At 47.5% G+C, this 19,364-nt stretch overlaps 1 pseudogene; it reads left to right on the forward strand.

The window, feature by feature from the left end:
- The first annotated feature begins 9,070 nt into the window (after positions 1-9,070).
- LOC147663508 (uncharacterized) lies at positions 9,071-10,492 on the forward strand (annotated as a pseudogene).
- The last annotated feature ends 8,872 nt before the right edge of the window (positions 10,493-19,364 follow it).

The following is a 19,364-nucleotide window of genomic DNA, read 5'->3' on the forward strand; positions in this document are numbered from 1 at the left end:
GATGGGGGGGGTCGCCATTTTGGATTGGGCACAGCATCACGAACACTTTTGGGCTTGGGGCAGACCTGTGCATTATGTTTCTCGGACCTCGGTGACATGGAGGTCAGCGATCTTGCACGCGTTTGGTGGGTCTATCCTTGATATTATGACCCCGTGCCACACAGCACAATTATTGCCTGCGCTTCCCATAAGTTGTCCAAAGACTGAGTGACCTGTATACGGCCATGGTGGAAATGGCGGATTGCCCCTAACTGCTGAGTTTGTTGCCGGCCCCCGTTTGGTGGACCTACTAATAGCTCTTCGGCTAGGTGGAATTGTGTGGGCTTCTAGTGCTGAGTTGGGGAAGGAACTACATTGAGTGCGAGAGAGATTGGACCGGACACGCAGGATGGAGCCCACGGTCCGGGACCTCTTTGTTGCTCTGGGCTCCCTCCATACTGCTTGGGTGGGAGGAGCCAGAGAACTTGGACGGAGACTGGATGCCATTATTGCCCCACCGATGGATGAGAGCCCCGACGATCCAAGGAAGAGTGGTGCCGCATGCGGCTCTGCACTGGCACCCGGTGGAACTGCTATGCATCTACAGGTGGTTCCGTGGGGGGCCCTGGCTGGTGTTGGAGACGGGTTCAAGTCGACCGATCGCGTGAGTGCGACATTGGGGCCTGAAACTGCAATGCAGGCAGATTGCTTCCACGGAACGGTTATTTTGCCCACCCAACCTGCGTTGCCCTTGTTGTGTCGCGATTTGGGAGGATGGCCCGGAACCTTGCTGTTGCGCCTGCATGTCTGGAAGGGCTGTTTTTTCAGCCCCTTGATGCTGGTGTCTCCCATGGAGTCGGCTTTGCCTTGCTTGCCTGGTTACCCTGATCGTTTGAGGTTGTACTGCATTGCTAACATTCAGCTGCCACGTACTGATGGAAGGGTCAAAGTGGGTCAGGGGTGAATTCTTCTTCCATATGTCAAAGGACGGATGCCCGGCCAGCTACTGCGATGAAGATGCTTTATTGCTCTGTATTACAACGCCACCATTGATTGTTGATTTGTGGGCTTATTTGTGATCGAGCCTGAGCTATTTGGTGCGAGGGGGGGGGAGGGCAGGGGTCTGGTTTTAATGACTCTCCCCCGTCTTTTCCCTTTCTTTGGGGTTATTTCTGGGGCGACAGGCACGTTGGTTGGGGGGTGGGCCATAGCCTCTTCAGACGTGCAGGGTGGGGGGTTGGGGGGGTGGGGTTCTTGGTTTCGTATACTCTTTACTCTATGGCCCTTTTCTTGATTAAGTCTTTTCTTTCTAAATTTCGGGTATCCGTTTTGAGGGCGACAGGCACGCTGTCAGGGGAGGTAGGCCGTAGCCTCTGCAGGGGTGCAGGGTGGGGGGTTGGGGGCTGGGGTTATTGTTTTGTTTTCCCTTAGTTACTATGGGCCCCTTTTTTTTTTTTTTTTTTAATTTCTTCCTCTTTTTCTCTTGTGTTTCCTATCTTTTTTCTTTTCTTGGATCAATGTGCTGGGTCAGTGGGGTACCTCTCGTTGTCTTCCGCTTATTGCGGTCCTGTGGGGGGTACTAGGGTTGTCCTACGTTCATGGGATGGGCGATGACTGGTGTGATACTCGTATAGCTGCCTTTTATCTTGTTGATAGATTTAGCACCGGTATCCTGAATATTTGCTGCTTAGCTGCCCTGTTGTACGCATTGCCCACTCGGTACTTATTGTTAGACTGTGCAGCATTTGATCCTTTATATTTTATCAATTTAAAAAAATGAACCTTATTTCCTCCTGTATCTTAGTGATCGCTTTGTCTCCAGCGCAACTTGACATGCTTGCTGTTTTTATTGGTGTGCTACTGAGTTACCGTACATTTGCTAATGTGCTACATACTGTAGCCGAGGCCGGCCAGGTAGTTGTAGGCCTGTAACTGTCCGCTGATACTGCACAATAAAGGTTTTCAAAAAAAAATAAATAATGGAAACACAAGGACTCTCTAGTTCTTGTCTTTTGTTTCCACATTTTGATAATTAGCCTTTGTCTACATGTCCCTGATAATCTGTATTATGTGATTTCGCTTTTGAGGTGTTCTAGATGAGGAATTTAGGAACACTTAGACTTAATCATTGAGAAAAATGTTTACCCAATTAGACGATGTCACTATGTGTGAAGACATCCATTCATAAATTCTGATGTAGTTATCTACCCTTAGATGATAGAGGATATGCTCTCATATGGAAACCCAATTGAAAAGGCTAAAGTCATTATTTTGCCTTTGCCTTTGTATTCTATGAGAATGACAGTGTATTTTAGATCATAAAGTTCCATGGCGTATGGCCACTCTTTTGAAGATTGCAGGCCACCTGTTTGCAGTCCCCTTGTTAAATATTGAACAGTTTTTTGTACTAAATTGAAGGAAACTAACAACTGTGTCACATTTCCTACATCACTAGGTTCTGCAGGATTTTCCAGAGTCAAAGGGAGAATGATGCCCTGCAGAACAAGTGATCAAGACGAATCCTAACTCCTATTATGGACAGCTACAGATGAAAGCAGGGGGTCTTGGCCTACAGTCCCAGCACCCAGAAAGTAGCAAGGCGCCTGCACGCCATCAATGGTATCTTCAAAGTATTGTGTTTGCTTCATCAGACAGCGTTGGACATCAGAGAAAAAGGAGGATCTGGTTTTGCCACGGTACCAGAGTTTCAGTGCAAAAGAGCAAAAGCTATCTGTCATGTGCTGGTAACCTCTGACAGTGTGCAGTCCCTTGAGCCCCTTGGCCTGAGTTTTGGCCACACACTTCCCCTTTTTCCTTTGCTCCTACGGAAGAGCAGTGCACCAGAGAATCCAAGATTGGCAAGAGGCACTACATTATGGTGCCCATGAAAGAGCAGCCTGAGCGTCCTCTGACACTGAATAATGAGTGTTGGAGCTTGAGTATGTAGACCTGAGCCTGCACGAGATGGTCTGCACGAGATGATCTGTGCCCATGATCAATGAGGAGCACACCTTCTGTAGTGTCTGCCGCAGAGGAGAGACACTGGTGCACTGCATTGAGACATTGAGACTTTCGACTGAGCTGTGAGTGTTTGCCAGGAGGGCACTCCAGTGGATATTTTCATGGAAGGCCTGAATCAAGAGGCCTATGCAACAATGGAAGAAGATTTGATGGACGATAGAAGCCTACCAGAGAGGCTTCAAACGGACTCTGGGCACAGTTGTGGTTACACGTGATTTCTGTGCGATTGCATAAGATGGGTGTTAGGAGACTGATTCTTATTGTTTTGCTGGCATTGTTTTAGAGTAGTATTCTGTTTAGTAAAGGCAGAATAAAGTTCATTCTCTGTGAAAGAGTATCCCTATTCAACCTGAGAGCATTGAAGGATTGCCACTGTTTCACCTGAGTATATAGTGTTTACTGAAAGATTTTAGGATTTGCTTTTGGTTAGAGTTGTGAAAAATGCTAACTTTGTCTGTAATAGTGGTCATTACTTTCTCCTACTGTCTGTATGCATGTTTATGACCCAAAGTCCCGTTCAATTTTGTAGTCCTGCTCATACCCTTATGTTTAGAATGGAAAATGCTCATCTAGCAATGAATTAGGAAATTGATCAAATTGTGGAAATTAATGAGCACATGTTTTCTATGTTCCTACTGGATCATGGGAATGTCTTCTGCTAACGCTAAAACGGCCGTCTGTCGTAAATTAGCAGCAATGGGTTAGCGTTAACAGAAGCCATTTTGTCTTTCTGGCAGCCATTTTGTCTGCCATGTGCTGCCATGTGCTCACCATGTGTTTTGTCCTACCTTCCTCTTAGCTGCGCCTGAAGTCTGCCCAGTAACAGGATTTTTTTAGCCTCCTCCACTTTAACGCATGCTCAGAAATGCCCGGTAGGGTCTGCAGCTGTTACTGATTAGTTTCAGATAGGAATGTGTTTACTATGTTCTGAAAACTGTTAGCTCCTCCCACTTGGTTGAACAAAGAGAACTTGTATGTCCATATTAAGCATTTTTGTGTACTCACACGAGCCAGGACTGCCCTTGCATTTATGCTTACTATGTAATTCTAAAACATATAAAAAGCTCCAGGGTTCTGCATTCTGCAGACTGCCTCATTCAGTTGCTACGGCTTCTGTGTGACGCAGCCTCAACTCATGTGAGTTTAATAAAATGTTTCTTTTGATATTTCAGTTTCTCTGCCAACTTTTGTTCAGCTTTTGAAGGACTAAGTATCAGCGAGACTCCTGAGAAGGAGTTTTGATTTCCTCAACTGGATGGCCCAAAGTTGCTGCCGGTGGCTCCCGCGGTCAGTTAACGGTCAAGTTTGATGCCCAGAGTTGTTTTCGCATAAGTAAATGAAGCACCCTCACTGCCGACTCTGCCCTCCTAGCTCCCTACAAGCAAATGAGAGAAAAAAAACAACAGGGACAAAATGTTAGTGCAAAAGCGAATTGCTGATTTGAAACGGCTCATACCCATGAGGCCTCCAACTTGAGCAAACCTCCCGGAACACTACCTAGCCACCGAAACAACCAATGACAACAAAATAACGACTTATGTAGTGAGCGCGTCAGCAAAATCTTCCCAGCGTAGTCACACATAAAGTGACTAGAGTAGTAGAAAAATATGAACACAACGCAGCAGAGTTAGGAACGTTTCATTGGGAGGAATGGCAGGATTCCTGACTGCACTAGGGGTACTGCAGGGAGTAGACTCCATGATCCTATAGCAGCGGCCCCGAAGTGTGGGAATACCTGCAGGCATGGGACTGGGCACAGGAAAGCGATATGACTATCCCTGGACTGTGACGCTGGCATCCCCCAGAGCTCTCCAGGCCTGCAACCGTGGCACACAGATCAAAGCTGCCTCTGAAAGGGAGACCAGGAGCGAGCACACACAGTCAGGGGCTGCTTGACTCACTCCTAAATTCTTGGGGGAAATCAGGGTCATTGAGCATGCTGGAAAGATGAGGCGTCCCAGTGTGGTGGCAGCCACCTCCAAGGGGGTCTGTGAAGTGACTGTCGAGTTTGGGCAGTGGGGGAGCATTTCTCCAGATCTACAGCTGGTCAATTCGCACACAGGGTGACATAGAGGGGATAGCATCCTAGTGTTGCTCCCCTGCTACAAGGGTGGATGAGCTCATGGGGCCACCGTAGAGGAAAAGGAAGGTCATACCCTCAGTTTATGGCCGGGAGTGTCAGGAGGGGAGAAGTAGACCAGGAAGGCTTATAAGGGGTCACCTCCTAGGGCAGGGCCTCGTTGGGGGTCAGCGTTAGGACACTGAGGACCTGTGGCAGACAGCCGGTATGTTCGCTGTTATTGAGAGGTGAGCAGATGTAGGGGGTGGGGTAGGCCGCACGCTGTCTGGTGCGCTGCCAGTCTGTCAGTGGGGTGTCAGAATAGGGAAAGGAGTGCCAGGCGGGAACACACCCAGCGCTTCCTATAACATAAACCAACGCCTAACCAACCCCCGCCCCCACCGCAATGAATTACACCCCCAACATTCCTGGCACCAACAAACAATAAAAAAAAGTGGTTTACCTCTGATCAGCAGTGCCACAGGATGTGCTCGGTCACATGGGGGGGGGGGGGGGGGGGGGCAGCAGTTCATATCCGGGGGCCGCTGTCCTGTGTGATCATTGATGGAGCCACCATAGTCAAATGCGTCGATCGACTGCTGCCCTAAAGACTTTTTCTAAGAAATTAGGTACTAGACCACTGTTGGACCTGGGCTTACCAATCCACATAGGGTAGCTTGGCACAGAGTAGGTAAGGTCTAATCCAAAGGCAAAATTGTTAAGCTTGCGTCAAACCCTGCAGTAACTCAGCGTCCATCCATTCAAAAACAACGCTACACCAATTTTAGGAAAATACGGTTTGCTTTATAAAAATTCTCTGGTTCCTCTTTGTTACTTTAGACTTTAGATTCAGTACATAAAATAGCTTCGCATGAAATTAGCAACAGGACAGTTTCATAAAAAACATTACTGACATTTTCCCCCCCTTCACTCTGAAAGGAGAATTCTGTATCAACTCCTGCATCTTAGTCCAACAAAATATGCTACATAGATCTAGAATTCAGCAAGCATACATATTCCTTACAATCAGGTTAGACTGTTCATTCACCATGTGATCTCACTGCGATAATGAACCTGAGGTTACAGGCATCAGCTCCACTAGTAGCACAGTAATACCAAGGTTTATGGGGTTGGAGCTCTGAAAACCCAAAAGCAGAATATTCTCTTGTTCACCACCAGCCCTTTTAGATCGTTTGGTCCAGCGTGAGAGTGCGAACTTTCACAGTCCCATTCTGCTACACCATTGGTTTGGCCTTTCAGTGGTAACCCCGTCTCCTTTAAGCTGCCATCTACCCTTCCCACAGTAGAGTGCTCTCCTGCAGGAAGCCTCCTCTAGTAGGTACGATAAGATATTTAAGGAGGCACACACTCGTGGCGTCTGGATTATCTAACCGCCAACACAGTTCGAAGGGAAGTTGCACCAAACCCGTTGCTGTTTGACTGGCCCCTTTCCGACAACTGTTAGCCTGTGGCCTGCAGTCTTTGATGACGGGTTCGGTGGGCTCTCCCCTCCCTCCTTTACTCCTTCCAAATCCGAAGCCCTCTCAGACCCGGGAGCTCCGCTCTCCCCCCTCACGGTCTTATCGTGTTGTCAGGGGACTCGTCCTTAATCCACTCTCGCTCCTGCTGGAGCCTCGGTACACAGAGATCCCGGCTCTGTGATGATTCCGACCCCTGCGCTGCAAGATGCAAAGCAGCTGACGGGGCCGGAGCTCCTCCGCGACTTCCTCTGCGTTCCTCACAGCTCAGTGTTTCGCCCTCCTCTCGTCCGTCAGAGGGGGAGGGAACTACGCAGGCCGGCCTCCTTCAGTTTCTCGTCACCATCCTTCCGGAAACTCGCTCGCCTGCGCTCGCTGTCCTCCGCAACGCTGGCTTCTCAGCTCACTGCCCTGCTGACCCCAGACAGGTCCGCCCAGCTAACTTCCCACCACAGGGGCCCAGGAATCAGCAGCAGTAGTCCAGTGCCGGCGTCGTCACACGCCAATCGCTACCGGGTAGGTTTAATTTCTTTTGGCCAAGAAGTCTCTCGGGTAAGGAGCGAGGAAGTGTTTAACCCCACAACTTCTAAGCGGACAGTTCAGGCAGGGTCACCCAAAGGAAAGGGGGAGCGAAGGCGGAACAATCTCCTATTTAATCAGGAACTGTCCCCACTGACTTCCCCAGCCAATTAACTACGTTTTCATGAAGGAAGTTTAATGGCCTCAGGAGCCTATACATGAAGTAGAGCTGCCAGGGCTCAGTCAGTAGGCAGGGGGCTACGTCGGCAAGGTAGAGCAGCTGAACCAAAGGACAGTCTATCTCCTAACAGTGCGCTTGCCTCCCCACACTAACGCTTCACTCCTCGCTAGGCTCTCCCTGGCTCTCTGGTCACTCCTCACCAAAAGCTAAAATGGCCACCCTGGTTCTGGCCTTTTATAGGCTGGCTCTGGCTACCAGAACCCTCCAGAAGGTTCTAGTACCTTCCTAGTGTAATCTGATGGCCCAGGTCTCTGAGGTAAAAAAAATGTGGCAGTTACCAGCCACCATTTTGTGTATCTATGTATTCAGTCAGAAAGGCACCTAGGCCTCAGGAAAAAGACTATGAGGGCAAAGAGCACCTAACCCCTAGGTCAACACCTGAAAAGCCCAGTGGACATCAAAAATAAACAGATTGAGGGGCAAAAAGGGGACAAAAATAAATAATTAAATAGGAGGGACCACCCAGAGGGCTGACAGGTCTAACAACCAACAGTGGAGCTAATTAAGATCTACAAAGCCATATGTGTTTCTGGTGCAACTTATGATAGCCGGGTAGCGGGGTATGGGGCTTTGCAGACCCTATGCCCATCGAGGTAGTTGAGAACTCCTTTCTGAAATTTATCCTCGCAGTCCCGAAGAGTACTCCGAATTATAACTGCCACGCAGAATTGGGACTTGCTTATATATCTGACCTGATTAAGCTTGAGCCAGTGCTTCTTTGGCACGGGCTGTGGACTAAAGAAGAAACCAAGCTGAACAGAGATATCTTGACAGATATTCTTAAATTAAAAGGGGCTATGAGGATACCATGGCTGAGCTATGTACGTAAGTTTCTAACAGATATAGGAAAGTTGGAATACTTTGTAAATCCTCTTACTATCTCAGGCATCTCACGTAAAAACTTGAAGAAGGAGGGTTTGGCTTTTTTGGATTCTTTAAGAATGACATCGGAGGTTTTAAAACCCACTGTCCTGCAACATCAATTGTTATTAACAACTTTTAATATTCAACCCAGCTGATTCATGTCCCTGGCAATTATGATAAATTGTTTCTATCCTGTTTTAGATTTGGAATTTTCCACAGATTGGTGAGCTTTCCAACACTAAATGATTGGACGCATGATTTATCGCCCTGTCCCTGTGATGGTGTTTCGACCCAAAGTACCATGCATGTTCTCTTATTTTGTAAATTTTATAGCCTAACCAGGCGTAGTGTTTTTTTGCCCTTATTGAGAGAGATGGGTCTTCGGCAATGCCGCTTGGCTTTTCTAAGCACTCAATATTTGGATAATCATCTATGCGTTGCGACAATTATATTGTTTCTGAAAAAAGTAATGTACAGTAGAAAAACTCTGACCGTGTAATGTATTTTACCTAGAGAAATTGTACCTTGATACTGTGAATTCTTTTTTGTATGGCTCTGATAAACTGTAAATGAATTGTTATGAATTGTAATGAAATGTTTTTATGTATTCTATTATGATTGTCTTTTAACAATTGAATAAAGATATATTTGATTGATTGATTGATTGATTGATTGAGAGTGCAAGCCCAAAATGTAGTCTTGTACTTTTGGGTACAGGAGGGCAATTCCAAGTGGCTGTCTTTAAGGCAACCACTGACCCTGGTGACACATATCCGTGCACACAATGGTAAAGCTGTCCTCTCCCAATTGCAGATTAATTTGCTCACCCCCACACATGCTCAGATGGATGGAGGACCACGGTACCCAGTCCTTATGTTCCCCAGAGGCTAGCCACGAAGGCGCTGAAGTATGGGTAAAGTTCATGGCCATGGGACAGCTAAAAGGGCTGGAGTGGGCAAAGAAGTTGACGATGCAGGAGACGCACAATCAGCAACGCTCACCTTGACAGATGCTGAGGGGTTGAAGCCAACGGATTCCGGTCTTGAAGTCCAAAGTGTTCAATCTGCCAAAAAGAACCGACCAGCGAGAGCGGTGGCTGGGGGAAAATTGAAGAAAGCAAAAAAAGGAAATAGTGAGCATGCAGGAGTGGAAGCTCCGTCAATCTCCCAAGGAGAGAGCGGCACTAAGAGAGGCAGGAAGGACAGTGAAGGACAAAACCCAGATACTGGGATCAGCGGTAACTCCACAGGGGAGGAACATGACCCACAAACTAGCGTGCCCGCGAGGCAGACCAACCAACCCGCACGGGAGCAGGTTCCCACCCTAACCCCGGGAGCATTGGGTCTGGCCTGCAAGAAGGACTGGGCAAGATGATGGAGCAATGCACAGCTTCATGGCATCTGCAAAAGAGCTGGTTGAGTCAGGCACAGGGGGGCTGGGTCCCAGCATCAATCAACCCAATGCGAGTCAGGCGTGGGTGCAGGGCAGCAGCCATCCTCTGGAGGTGCGAGCAGAGTCCTCCTTTTTGGCAACAGGGGTTTAGGAATGGTTGTTGCAGATATTTCTGCATGTGTGAATAGCAAGGGGTCTTTGGTTAGGCCTGATCCGCCGGTGCTGAAAGGAAGATCATCTCTGGCATGGAGAGTTCCATCAGAAACTGGAGACAGAACTTGGAACAGGGAGTTCATTGACATTTTCCCATTGCTTACGTTTGCCAAGGAAGGGTCAGACATCACAGTGTCAATTAAGGATGTGGATAAACATAAGAGGAAGAGGAAAGTTAAACCAGAGGAGACAATAGACAACTGGTTAGAGGCATTTGCCATGTTATCCACTGTCATCATGGAGAAGTCCCCAGAACAGGGGCCGGCCCTGTGCAAATATAACTGGGTAATTTATGAATAATACAATCGTAATGTGGGCACGGGGTGGATGAATTACGATAGAGTTCAGGCAAAAGATGGAGCATGCGCTGGAGATGTCATGGGATTGTCGGGAGATTGAGCTCTGGGTGCAGTACATGGGAATGGCAACAGCCAGACAGGCACGGACACCCCCTTCCTGAAGCACAAACAGACAGATTCATATTATTTTAAACAAAAGTTTAGGCATTTGTTTTGGGGCAGGGGCTCACAGAGGGCGAGGGGCAGCTATCAGCATAGGACCAATAACTCATGCAGGCTATACAACAATGGGGCATGTTCTTGAGTCGCCACATGCAAATTCATCCTCACTTGCTCCAAGTGTGCTGGGTGGCACCCGACAACCAGTTGTAGAGGAGGCATGACCGATAAGCCAATGGGTGCCAACGCCAGTGCAAAGCAGCCTTAATTGTTCTCAGTTTCAACATGCCATTCTAGCACAATCTCTTATTTCCGTTTCAACCTTGGCCCTTATCCTTAATGAGTACCCTAAACCAGCAGAGCGGGAATTGTTGTTCAAGGGTTTTAGTGAGAGCTTTAGGATTCCTTATTCTGGACCTGCAGTTACGAGAGAGGCAAAGAACCTGCGCTCAGCCAAAGATGCACCGGAAGTGGTCACAGAAAATTTGGAGAAGGAATGCCATTTGGGGAGTGTGGCTGGGCCTTTTGCCCAGTGACGCCTTCCACATTTCATTGTGTCTCCTCTGGGAATCATGCCCAAAACAGAGCAGGGCAAGTACAGGATGAATCACTATCTCTCTTACCCCAAGGGATCGTCAGTAAATGACTACCTGGACAATGGAGCGTACTCCGTTTGTTATGCTTCGTTCGACGAGGGAGTCAATTTGGTGCTGTGCTATTATGGCAAAAGCAGATATGAGTCTGCCTTCCACCTCCTCCCAGTCCAACCTGATAGTTTTCACCTACTTGGCATGCGGTGGGACGGCAAGTATTTCTATGATAAATGTATGCCCATGGGCTGTGCAGTGTCATCTGTCCTATTCGAAATGTTTGCATGCCTCCTGGAGTAGGCATTAAGGCAGAGAAACCCCCCAGGGATCTCATTACTATACCAAGATGACTACTTCTTCATCGGTAAGGCAGGTTCTAGTGAGTGCAGCAAGACCCTCTGTGCTTTTGAGCAGCTTAGCCAGTCACTAGAGGTGCCCTTGGCTCCAGAGAAGACTCAGTGACCAACCGAATGTTTGACACCTTGGGCATTGAAATTGATTCTACGGCAGGGATGTGTGACTGCCAAAAGATAAGGTTGAGGCCCCTCAAAATGACATCCTGCAGGTCCTGGGCAGGGACAAAGCAATGCTGGCCACAATTCAGTGCTTGCTGGGAAGGCTAAACTTTGCAGCTAGGATCATACCAGCTGGGAGAATTTTTGCAAGTCGGCTTGCTAGGGCGACAGCAAAAGTAGAGAACGTCCATCACTTGGTGCGCCTAAGTGTGGGACTGAAAGATGACTTGTGCATGTGTCTGTCTTTTCTGAATGAGTTCAATGGGGCTCTGTTGTGGTGCACACCGTGGGTCAACAGTCAGTAGCTTCAGCTGTTCACTGATGCGTCGGGGAGAGAGGGTTTTTGTGCCATTCTGGGCAGAGAGTGGTGTGCATCTAAATGGTCTAATGCATGGAAGAAGCATGGGCTTACAAAAAACATCACTGTTCAGGAAATGTTCTCAATTGTTTTGTCACTTCATCTATGGCCTCAAGTGCTAGCTAACAGACGGATCACATTCTGATCGGACAATATGGCTGTGGTGCAGGCTGTTAACTGCCAATCTGGCAATTGCCCGGTCTTGATGGGGCTGTTGAGGGAATTGGTGAGGGGGTGCCTTTTGAGGAATGTGGAATTTTGTGCAAGACATATCCAAGGGGTGAAGAATGAGGCAGCTGATGCTCTTTCTTGTTTTCAGTGGGCAAAATTATCATTGCCCCTTGTACACCTGCCAGATACCAGGTATGTTACAGCAAGTTTATGTCAGTGATCCTTTCCCTGGGATCAGGGGAGGGCCACCACACTGTCGCAAGAGTGCAGAAATTTGTTGAAGGTCGACATGTTTCAGCCCTTGGTTGCCTGGTTAGGTCAAGTGGGCTTTCATCAGGACTGAAGTGCAGGGTATATAGAGACCTAGGGCGTCTCTGTGAGTGTTTTTAACAAATAGGTGTTTTATTTGGCTACCTATTTGGGATGGTGAGGGAGGTGATATATTAATCCTTCTCCCTGTAGGTCGCTAGGTACCTTGCGTGATGTGGTTTTGTGCCTCATCGGGGTCCCAGTGAGTCAGGGAGGCCTACTGCGGTCTCGCGCATCACAACTTGTGCTGACTATGTCACTCTGAGCCCGGGATCACACATGTCGACCTTCAACAATCACTAAACCGAGTGTGTGAGAGTCCTAATCACTCTCTACCACACAATTTAGATTTTATCATCTCGAATCCAGATTAAATAAATATTATCACTCTGGCTGTACGAGATTTTAACCTTTCAGTTCACACCTTCACATCACTGATCACTACTGTTTTTAACCAAGGGTAAAACCTCCGGCTGGAGGATGCATAACCACTAAACCCTATGATTATGCAAACACGTGTCTACAGTAGCGGAGAATAAAGATATACCACTCTAATTACTAACCCTACACGTGCATGAGGGTTTTTTATTTGGGACTATTCGGAACGTAACCTGCATACCCTGGTTATGCAGGACAAGTGATCCTTCCCCCTTGATTTTTTGGTACTAACATTATGCATAACCTTTTATGCCACTCCTGAACAGCAGCCCCTTTAAAGACCTTCACCACAACAATCCAGAATTGGAATATCAAAGTCCATTATTGTCCCTAGCATAGAACACTCATCCTCTTTTAAATGCTGCTCCTGTTCAGATAAGTGGCTTCAATTATTCAACAATGGTTGGGTGCTTAATGTGTCTTTGATTTGTTAAATTTGGTGTGTTGTGTTGTGTTAAGCTTCTAATTTATAAAAGCAGTTTGTGTAGTTTGAAAGATTGTTGGGCTAATTGTAGCTGTATTACTTGTGTGTAGTATGATTAGTAATTTGTGAGAGTTTTTTGTTTGGAAAAGTATTTGGCGCAGTTTTAGAAAACGATGTATTTATTTTGTAAAGATTTAGACAGTTTAAATGTTTAAGTTACAGCAAGTGCCCTTACCATGTCAGATTGTTAGATGACAACATGCTCGTGTGCGAAGTGCAGCTGATCAAGTATCAGTGATCTTGCACATGAGTGTCGGGGTTGCGCAGCTGTGGTCTTCTGTGTTTAGAGGTGGCTTGCGCATCTCCTCGAGGATCGAGGGACATTGCGGCTGGATGGTTGAAGGAGTTTAGAGGAGTGTGCAGGGTAAAGGTCTGATGGCGTGATGTAGTTAAGATCACGCCATCAGAGAAGTTTCAGATTGGCCGCCGTAGTCTCGCGTGAGAGCGGCGGCCATTTTGAGTTGGGCATAATGAAATGTTAAGGCCTGTTTTACAGGAGCATGTGCACGAGAGTAGAGACTAATAAAAAAAAAGAATTAAAAAAAAGGAGAAATATGATCGAACAGCTGTTTGCTTGAAAGTTTGTTAGGGGTTCAGTTGCAGGAGTTCTCAGGTGTGATATAGGGCATTTTACTTGGAATTATTTGTTAAAAGGGTATTTATTTGGTGAAGCAAGCAACCCTACTCCTGAGGCGGAAGCCGGGAGACGCAAGGATCTTAACTTAATTTTTAAAAATTGTGTATTTTGATTGTGCTCTTAATAACATACCTCCTTCTTCTGGGGAATTGTATTTCCGCTCTAGGCTTTCCCGCGCAGCAGACTACTTAGCTGCAGCGGGCTCCAACTTGATCGCCGCCATCCTCCTGAGGCCACGCCCACCTTCATTAGGCCCCGCCCCCCGCCGAGGGCTTTAAACTCGCGCTAAATACCAGCGCCACTTAGAAGCAACCCTACTCCTGAGGCGGAAGCCGGGAGACGCTAGGATCTTAACTTAATTTTTAAAAATTGTGTATTTTGATTGTGCTCTTAATAACATACCTCCTGCTCCTGGGGAATTGTATTTCCGCTCTGGGCTTTCCCGCGCAGCAGACTACTTAGCTGCAGCGGGCTCCAACTTGATCGCCGCCATCCTCCTGAGGCCACGCCCACCTTCATCAGGTCCCGCCCCCCGCCGAGGGCTTTAAACCCGTGCTGAATACGAGCGCCACTTAGAAGCAACCCTACTCCTGAGGCGGAAGCCGGGAGACGCTAGGATCTTAACTTAATTTTAAAAAATTGTGTATTTTGATTGTGCTCTTAATAACATACCTCCTTCTCCTGGGGAATTGTATTTCCGCTCTAGGCTTTCCCGCGCAGCAGACTACTTAGCTGCAGCGGGCTCCAACTTGATCGCCGCCATCCTCCTGAGGCCACGGCCACCTTCATTAGGCCACGCCCCCTGCAGCCTTATCTCCCTATAAATATGTGCTTTCCCCGTACGCGCAGCGGACGGGCGCAGCAGGTGCGCCGTCAGCGCACCGAAGGCGCGCCAAAGGCAAGCCCGTCTGCGCCCGTCCGTGACCGACAGGGACCAGGGGCCTCGGACCCTGGCCCAATCCTCACTTACACCCCAGCCCAGCTTCTTCCATTAAACACAGCACAGCCCATCACACCGTCCTTGTCTATGCACGTTGCTGCCCTGGGCATCTCCGCTCCCTCTACTCCCTCACCTGAATCTGCACTGCTCTCTCCCCGATTACAGACTTCCCGTCCCCTCACTCCCCTCTCTTTCCCCACACCCACCATGGCCACTGCCTGCCTGTTAAACACCAGATCAGCAGGCAAGCACCAGTATGAGCTTTTTAACTTACTGGATACTGACGCGCCGGACTTTTTGTTTCTTACTGAGACATGGTTTTCTGCTGATTCCCTTCCTGATCTGTTGTCCGCCCTCCCCGACTCGTACTATGCTCTTAGGGCGGACCATCCAGCTGGTAGGGTCGGCAGGGGTGTGGCGATGATCATTCGTTCCCATCTCCAGTTTCAGATTCTTCCCCAAATTCCTATACCTGATATAGATTTCTTGGTTGCTCGCTCACTCAACCTCTTAGCCCCCATCACAATAATCTTAATGTATCGTCCCCCTCAGAATATGCCTACTTTTGTACCTGTCTTACAAGAATTACTGGGCACTCTTGTGGTCAACAACTCTTCACTACTCCTTCTTGGAGACTTTAATTACTGGCCAGGTGATCCTAGGGAGGACCTGTCCTCCAAAGATTTTTCAGCCACTCTCCAGTGTCTTAATTTTCTTCCCCACCTCCATTCCCCTACCCATATTCACGGTGACACCTTAGATCAGATATGGTCAGCCAGCTGTACTATTACCCCCACCACAATCGTTCCCCGTACCGGGTCCGACCACTGTTTGATCTCATTTCTTATTGAGCGCCCAAACCCCCCCCCCCCCCCCCTTTGACTAAGAATATCACAGCTCGCGATTGGAATCGGGTTGATCTTAACCTCCTTTTCTCCTCTCTTGCTGCTTCTTCTCCTGATCCAGGTGCCCTGTCCATTGATCTTCAAGCAGACGCTGTGAATCAATGGCTGTCTTCCTCTTGTGATCGCGTTGCCCCTCTTAGAAAAGTCAAGACCTGTCGCCCCCATGACGCCCAAAAATGGTTCACAGATGAATTGAAAGCTCTCAAACTGTACCTTAGGCGTTCTGAACGCCATTGGAGACGCAATTACTGTCCTCCTCTCCGAGCTAAATATAAACTTCTTTTGAATAATTACAAGAAGGCTATTCTCTTAGCCAAAACTCAGTATTTTTCGGAAAAGATATCTCAATCAGCAAACAAACCGAAGGAAATATTTTCCATAGTCCGCAACTTTGTCGCCTCGGACAGAGCTAACTCCAATCCTGTCCCCTCCCAAGAGCTTTGCTTGTCCCTCAATTACTTCTTTTTAGACAAAATCGCGAAGATCAAATCCAACATTCCTTCAACTAACTCACCCCTTGTTTCCTCTCCCTCCCTATCACTTCCCCCGTCCTTTTCGCTCCTTGACCAGTTTCCACCCATCACTTTAAGCCTTTTTGGCACTTCTTCAGAAATTGAAGTCAGGTTCCCCAGCTGACTGTGCCCCTGCACACATCCTGAGAGAGCTCCTCACTCACTGTCCTGATCCCCCTCTTTCGCTTCTTAACTCTTCTATTTCCTCAGGTCTAGTTCCCAAATGTTTCAAATCCGCAATAGTTCGCCCCATCCTAAAAAAGCCTGGTGCAGACCCCTCCCTTCCTTCCAATTTTAGACCTATTTCCCTCCTTCCCTACCCTGGGAAGATATTGGAGAGCCACATTACCTCCTGTCTCTCCTCCTACATTGAGGATCACCATCTCTTGGACTCCCACCAAGCCGGTTTTCGCCCAGCTCACTCTACTGAGTCAGTGGTCCTGTCCATCCTAGACGAGCTCAAGAGCAAGGCGGAGTCCAACTTGCCACAAGCTCTGGTGCTGCTTGATCTGTCCGCTGCATTTGGCACGGTCGACCACTCCATCCTTCTCGACCGGGTCAGCGCAGCGGGCGTTCAGGGTACCGCTCTCTCTTGGCTTGCCTCCTTTCTTAATGGACGGACTCAGGCAGTCCATCTGTCTGGCCACATTGCCCCTACCCGCTTGGTCCCCTGCGGGGTCCCCCAAGGTTCCTCCCTGTCCCCCCTTCTTTTTAATCTTTACATTCGTCCCCTTATTCTTTCTCTCCTTGATATGGGGGTCTCCGTATATAACTATGCGGATGACCTCCAACTTGTTTTTGACCTTTCCTCTCCTTTGCACTCCCTACCTAAATTTCATTCCACTCTTGTCTTCATCTCGGAGTGGATGAATTGTAACCAACTTAAGCTCAATCTGGACAAGACGGAGTTAGTCCTGACTGGCCATTCCATCTCCCCTGGGTCGTCTGCTTTTTGGCCCCCTATGTTTGGCCCTCCGCCCATACCATCGGCCTCTGCAAAGACCCTGGGCATTAAAGTCAGTGGGGACCTCTCCATGCATGCCCAGATTAGCTCCGTAGTTTCTTCTTGTTTTCTTTCTCTCCGTATTATTCGGATAGTGTCCCGCTTCTTCTCCTCCGATGCCCTCAAACCTATCATGCTAGCAATGATTCTTTCCCGTCTTGATTACGGGAATAGTCTCTTCGAGGGCATCCCGGCTTAAGAACTGCGCTGATTGCAGGCCATCCAGAACCAAGCTGCTCGAATCATTCATCGCCTGCCTAAATCTTCCCACATCACGCCTGTCCTGAAATCCCTTCACTGGCTTCCCATCTGCCAAAGATCCCTTTTTAAGATGGGCTGCCTGGCTTTCATGGCCCGCATTCATATGGCCCCAGCCTTCATCAATTCACTCATCATCCCTTACACTCCCACCCGTACCCTCCGTTCTTCCAACCAATTCCTCCTCAATGTCCCGCGGTTTCGCAAATCTAAAACGGGAGGCACCAGATTCTCGGTACTGGCTCCCCGTTTCTGGAATAGCCTCCCTCTGTCAATTTGGTCTATCCCAACCTACCCCCAATTCCGTAAAGCCCTCAAGACACATCTGTTCTCCATAGCGTACTCCGGCTGAATCACATCTCTGCCTTAGCCTTCTACTCCAGCGCCAGGAAGCCGCTTGGTCACAGTGCGCTCTATTAAGAACCTTCTTCATTACATTTCATTTCATTTCATTTCATTTCAATCATCAGACAGTTGAGGGAAGAATTAATGAGGACAGTTTAAGAAGACTAATAAAAAGTGAAATGAAGAGTTCAATTAGAGAGGTGGTAGAAATTGTAATGGATAATAAAAGAAAGGAGGCTTGATCAGAGGAAGATTTCTGGTCTTTTTCAGAGGAAGAAATTGGAAGGAGAAGACCAACAAAGAGGGCTAGGAAAACTAAGCACTTAGATAAAAAGGGGAAGGATAGATTTAACTCCATTAAAAAGAGTGGGGTCCTTAGCGGCATACAAAAGAAGGGTGTCCATGGAGGCATGCAAGATTGCTCTGATGACGAGTTTAATACAGAAATAGAGTAAAGAAGTGGAGAAAGAGGTGGGAAAACGTATGATGAGTACGTATTTGACTTGGATCATTATGATGATCTTAATGATGACTTAAGAATTGATCAGCCCTCTACTTCTAAGGGAGTTATTAAGGATCCTCTAGGTGAGGATATATTTTGACCTTACGAGTTAAAGCATCCTTGAAGTTCTAATTGGTGGCCATTGAAAATAAGGCAAAGTTTATCAGACAGTGGATTAGAAAATCTCTGGAGAAAGAGGCTAGGGGTGTGTTGAGGACAGAGTGCTCAAGACCTCAAATAGATAATATAGTATGCTACACACAGAATGTGGATCCTGATTTGATTTCACATTTATTTAAATTAGGGAAGTATTCGCGTAAAGGTCTGGAGTGCTCACTGAAGCAATGCCAAGACCATTTATTGGATGTCTTGGGTCCGTTAGCTAAAATAATGGACATGACAGAGGAGGCTTACATAAATAGTGAACAAGTTGATGTACAACTGTTACACGGATGGAGTCAGAGGGTTAGGGTCTTCTTGGGAAATGCAAATTCTGGTTTATTAGCAGCAAGAAGAAAGACCATTGTATTGAAAATAAGTCCTAAGTTGGGAGACACAGCAGACAAGGAGGTATGTGAGGAGCCAAAAGGCTTATTTTTGGGAGGTGGATTTATAAAAAGTCTAGGAAAACACATTTCTACTTTCACTGCGCTGGAGAAGGCACAAAGCAACATGAGAAATGTGTTTGGAGGTGTTTTAGGCAGGGCGGGTAGATGAGGAAAGTATGCTGACCGAGATTTTCAGAGGTCCCAATAGAATTTTACATACAGAGGAACAGGAAGAGGTTTCCAGGGTTCCTCAGGATTCTTTCCTCAGAGAGGGAGGTACCATAGAATGAGAGGAGGAAGAGGAAGGAGTCAGTCGGGTCAGAACACAATAGGTGAATATGCAAATGAATTCTGGTTCTTCCCTAGAAAAAGTAGGAGGACTTTTAAGGTTTTTTTGGCAAAATTGGCAGAGGATAACAAGGGATCACTGGGTCTTAAACGTGGTTAAAGCTTTCGAAATAGATTTTGTGCAACAACCATTTCAAAAGTAGAGCCAATGGCATTGGTTTTGTCAATGGATCAAGAAGAGATAGCAGTTTTAGAAGGGAAGGAAATGTTAAAGAGGGGAACGATCTGTATGGTATTGGATCATTCGAAAGGATTTGTAAGCATGTTATTTTTGGTG

Source organism: Lissotriton vulgaris, unplaced genomic scaffold, assembly GCF_964263255.1.
Source record: "Lissotriton vulgaris unplaced genomic scaffold, aLisVul1.2 SCAFFOLD_1060, whole genome shotgun sequence".
NCBI lineage: Eukaryota > Metazoa > Chordata > Amphibia > Caudata > Salamandridae > Lissotriton > Lissotriton vulgaris.